This window comes from Gymnodraco acuticeps, unplaced genomic scaffold (genome assembly GCF_902827175.1).
Source record: "Gymnodraco acuticeps unplaced genomic scaffold, fGymAcu1.1, whole genome shotgun sequence".
NCBI lineage: Eukaryota > Metazoa > Chordata > Actinopteri > Perciformes > Bathydraconidae > Gymnodraco > Gymnodraco acuticeps.
The window spans coordinates 265,639-271,126 of NW_022990903.1; the positions used below are offsets into that span (position 1 = coordinate 265,639).

The following is a 5,488-nucleotide window of genomic DNA, read 5'->3' on the forward strand; positions in this document are numbered from 1 at the left end:
TTTCATAATGACACATTTATTTATTTCAAGAGACTCGTATTTCATAATGACATATTTATTTATTTCAGATGACTTGTATTTCATAATGACGCGTTTCTTTATTTCAAGAGACTCGTATTTCATAATGGCTTATTTCATGTGACTTGTATTTCATAATGAGACATTTCCATTCCTTATATGCAAATGAACGGGGCGTGGTTAGCTCACAGGTCCAGAGACCCAGACCAAAGCAACAGCACCACACTGACTACTCGAGAAGAGGAAGAAAATGGAGGAGAAGGACTATAAGGCAAACTACTAAATTCTCAGAGTCAGACATCGCATGTAATCTGATACTCTAAATTTCACCCGCCAGAAATGTTCGCTTCTTCTTCTTCGGTGTAAATTGTCCGTTGGCAAACCAGTTGACTTCTTCTTCTCTCGGTTTTTTGGCGGATTGCAAACAACTTTAAGGTGCATACCGCTATCAGTGACCGCTATATGTTCGGGTGTATTTCCGTCGCATCCGTCATCCGTCATATCCGTCATATACTCACCTCCCTCTGCTCTGCTGCCACACACCGGCCGTCTGCGGAACTGCAGCCGGAGGAACTCGGGACAGCTTGTTATATGGTGGTGTCCCATGTACTTGTGCACATAAATAATGTTTCTAATTATTTACAATTAAAAAATATATATATTCTGCGTTACTTTAGCCAACACTTTTATAAGGCCACTAGATTAGATAATTACGAAATGTGTAGATAGAATACATATATTTCAGGTTGTTATTTTGTCATTATGTTTAATGTTTTATTTACCTTTTAGTATTTTTATATAGTATCTGAACTTTGGAAAGGAGTTGGGAGACACACGACACATCAAATCACATCTACAGATCAAGGCGAAGCGAATGGATGTACTCCCATACTCCTAGCGTGAAAATGTTTGTGAAAACGTGTGCAAAGTCTCCGAAAATCCTAAAAATAAGCTCATATTTGAATTCCCCATAAAAAAACACATCATTCAGTAAAAACAAGGCCCCACTGATCAACTACTCTCTGAGACGATTCCATGGATGTCTGGCTTGAGTTTCGGCCACCAGGGAAAGTGGACAAAAGTGCCCGAGATCAGCCTCTTAATTTACCCAGGGCCTAGTGCTTGGCTTTGGGCATGAAAATTCAGGAAACTCCCCTGAGTATTTTATTAAATATCTGAACTTTGGAGAGGAGTTGGGGGGGACACGACACATCAAATCACATCTACAGATCAAGACGAAGCTATTGGAAGTACTCCTAGCGTGTGAAAATGTTTGTGAAAAACGTGTGCAAAGTCTCCGAAAACGGAGCAGTGGCTGTGATGCTAGCTTTGCGGCTAGCGGGTAGTTGTTATTGTTTGAAGTTGTTGCTATGGAAACAACATGACGGAGAACAAATTAATATCTTCTACATATAATAACGGACAAAGTAAAGAATGAGGTGTAGGCTATGCCTGTTTGAAGTTGTTGCTAAGGAAACAACATGACGGAGTAAAGTATAATCTTCTACATATAATAACGGACAAAGTAAAGAATGAAGTGTCGGCTATGTTTAAATGTTCGGAATTTGACCGTGATGGCCCTCTTGAGTTGCCGTAAAATATGATGAATATGACGGATGACGGATGCGACGGAAATACACCCGAACATATCTGGTAGCCCGAACATATCTGGTACTGACACCGCCACCTACTGTACATGAGTGTGAATCATCATATCATTCCATCTCTTAACTCATGGACGTATCTATGATCTAATCCAAAAATAAATAAATTAGGGCTGTCAAACGATTACAATTTTTAATCAGATTAATCACAGCTTAAAAATTAATTAATCATGATTAATCACCATTCGAACTATGTCCAAAATATGTCATTTCTTTATGTATATTGTTGTGGGAATGGAAAGATAAATGAAAGAAGGCGGATATATCCATTTAACATGTTTATTGTAAAAAATGTCTGTGTGTCAAAATGAAAGAGAGCACCTATCAATCATCAAACCGTGGGGTCTTAATTCATTACGTATTGATTTCTATCTTACTTGGAAACTTAAGGAAAGTCGACGGGGGGCGCTAGTGGAGTGGAGTACTTCGTGACCACAGAGTGTGAACGTTGTGATCAGCTGTTTTAGCGCAGTTCTCCAGTGAAGGGAGGAGTCTCCCTCCGCAGCCGGTTGGCGTAATTTTGGCACAATTCCGTTGTACAGACCGACGTTAACAGCAGCCCTGTCTGTGCACACGGAGACCGACTCTGTCGTCCGGTGATCTAACCGCCTTCTGGAAAAGCTTCACAAGTACGTCGGTACGCAAATGTGCTTTGTGACACAAGTGACGGTACGCATTTCAGATTACGCACATAACCTGCGTACCAGTTATGTGTTACCTGTACTACAGCAAAAGTATTCTCCGTCGGGACTTCCTGCAACAACACCACGCCGTTATCTTGATTCTGATTGGCCAGAAGACATTATCAAAGATGTTCTATTGAGAAGACGATCACTACGTGACAAAAGTTTTCAAAACCGTTTCTGGTCTTCCGTATTTCCAGACAAGTGGCTACTGAAATCAATCTTACTAACTGCTGTCTGTGCAATTTACTCCGCGCCAGTTGGCGGACTTTATTTTGCTTACTTTAACATCATTTTTCATGGTGGGGCTAAGCCATTTCTTGGTATGGGTGTAGCCTACCCCAGCCATACCCTGTCTTTATAAATATTTGTCTGCTGGCATACCAGCATACCAGCATTTATCTATCACCAGCTTATGTTAGTATTAAATATACAATGTATTCTGGTAACTATCAAAATAAAGACATTGTATAGTGTTCATAACAGTATTTTTATTTAATAAATTATACTTAATACAATAATATTACAAAAAAAACCTACATCTAAATAAATATATCATCTAAAAAAGATGCATTTGATTTAAAAATAACAAATATAATTCAAAATGTAAACAGCAACAAAGAAATTATAAACATTTTTTTTATTTTTCTTGTTAATATCCATTATCTTCTCTGTTATGTATCTTCCGGTCTTTGCCAATCTGGCCAGCATTTCTTGGTCCTCCACGTCTTTCTCGTGCAGCCACTGCTTGAAGCAAAAATGTTTTAACAAATCGTATTCAATTATGTGATGATAGAACTGCAAACAGAATAGCTGTAACTTTAACAAAATAAATAACTCAGTTACCTCTAATCATTAACCCATGTTTGTATCATTGAGTTAACTCTGTGTGTTGCTGCTAGCATACATAATATATACCTGACGTGGAAACGTTACTCGTGGATGGGGCTACAGAGCTACTAGAAAGACAGTCGAACCCGGTGCATTTCTCTGTCTGAATGTGGAGCACTTTTGCTAAATGTTTAGACAAATAGCTTGTGTTACCGCCCTTACATGCTAAATTCTTATTGCACTATTGGCAACGAGCATTTTCCACCTCAAGACCAAGCCCCCAGGAAGTGTGCCGGACTCTGAGGAAAATATTCGTTGTGTCCAAACGGCGGTACTACAATTTCCTTATCAGTCTGTGACGTCGACCGGCCCAGAAATACTTTTTCCCATTGACTAACATTGGGAAAGAGACGTCTGTAACTCGGTGGATACTTTTTTTTAAACTAAATAAACTACCCAGTATGAACTATTGTATAGCCCTAGAATCATTAAGTTCTTAAAGTTGTAAAATGCACTAAAAGCCGAATCTAGATCTATTCTCTCTCTCCATTCTTTCTAGTGAGCCGAGAGTGTGTGCTCGGGGGGCGGGGCTTAAGGGGCGCATGCTCTGTGAGCGCACAAACGGGTTATTCTGCTCTGACAGCCAGGCATGACGGGTAATCTGTGACGTTTCGCTCTCTCAAAAGTTGGGCCATTTTGACTTCATGCGCCAATGAGCAGCTCTCATATAAGAACGAGGCCCCTCCTCCGATGCTGTATCCAGTTCTTATTAAACATCCATGCTCAAGACGGGTAACATAACTACCCTCGGGGCGCTTAGTTCTCTCCGCCATGTGTTTGTGTGCGCACGTGTGTGTGTGTGTGTGTGTGTGTGTCTTGCATGCATGTAGCAGGTTCTGTGTGTAAACTGCCCCACCCCCTCGCACACCGACAGGGGAGAGAGATCTCGTCTGGATTGGAAAGATCGAAAATAAATCATAGACGCACTTTGTAGTCTTATTGCATATTAGAAACGGAGTTGCAGTAAGACTGCAATATAATGTTTATGTAGATATAATACATATGACATCTATTTTTTAAATGTCTCCCGTAACGATAAAAAGATTGATAACATTGGACGTTAACGGTACCACGGTCTTTAATAATTCAGCCCCGGGGCCCCGTTAATACTGGGGCTCGGTACCCATCCCTAGTTTTAATTATTACATCATCAATATTACATTTCAAATAACCAAGTACTTGGTTACCAACACAAAGCGCAAGTGGCTAGTGCTGCTAAGAACATACCTGGTGATAGTGTTGATGGTGGCTCTTCGCTGCAGGATCTGGTCGATGTCCTCCTAGCAGAAGCGATTGCCTTCGTCGTTCTCGTCCATGATGGCGGCGTAGGCTCCTTTCCTCAGCAGGTCCTCGATCTCCTTCTTGGAGAACTGCTGGACCGGCTAAAGGCGACGCAGAGAGACATTTACACAAGTGGATTTAGAAAACTCTTTTTGAAAATAAACTAAGCGTACTGCAACAGCGACTGACCCAAAAATGACTTGGCATCTAGAAATATGACAGATTTTCTTTTTCTCACCCCGTTGTTGTTCCCACTCATGCTCTGCAGGACGGCACGGTCCAGCCCGAGCTTCAGACTAGCTTTATCCAGCATTTCCCTCTCATAGTTTCTAGTGATCAGACGGTACACCTCCACCGCCTTAGACTGGCCAAAACGATGACACCGAGCTTGAGGGGGGTCAAAAGAGCATCATGTGCAGCTGCTGTTCAACGTTTTTAAGCATTAAATGCGAAAATATACACTTAAAGAACCGAGGGAATAAACGGAAAGACTGTTGTTGTAGCCCTATTGAACTATCTTTAGGACGGACAGAGCAGATATATATATATATATATATATATATTGTACCTGCAGGTCATTTTGAGGGTTCCAGTCAGAGTGGAATATCACACAGGTGTCTGCAGCAGTGAGGTTCACAAGCTCTTGATCAGGTGTTTGATGTGGGCTGGCATGATCCTTTCTGCAGCGATGAATAAAGAAAACAAAGAAGACATTATTAATAATAGTAACAACAATAATATTAGTATAACTATTTATATAGCACTTACACAATAATTGCAAAGTGATTCTCACAACAAAAATAAAGAACAAAACAATAAAAAAACTAATTATTATAGGAATGTTAAAAAACAAATAAATGATAAACATTCTGAGAGGCCGACTACAAAAGGTAGACTCAATGGCTCTTGATGACATCAATGAGCAGTCCCAAAACATGCTGCTGTATAAAA

At 40.4% G+C, this 5,488-nt stretch overlaps 1 long non-coding RNA gene across 1 annotated transcript; it reads right to left on the bottom strand.

Annotated features, from left to right (window-relative positions):
- Nucleotides 1-2,618: 2,618 nt before the first annotated feature.
- Nucleotides 2,619-4,915, bottom strand: LOC117557760. Its single transcript, XR_004570752.1, has 3 exons — nucleotides 4,776-4,915; nucleotides 4,484-4,638; nucleotides 2,619-3,109 (listed from the first exon to the last, which is right to left on the bottom strand). It is a non-coding gene; the product is annotated as an uncharacterized LOC117557760 (long non-coding RNA).
- Between the last annotated feature and the right edge of the window lie 573 nt (nucleotides 4,916-5,488).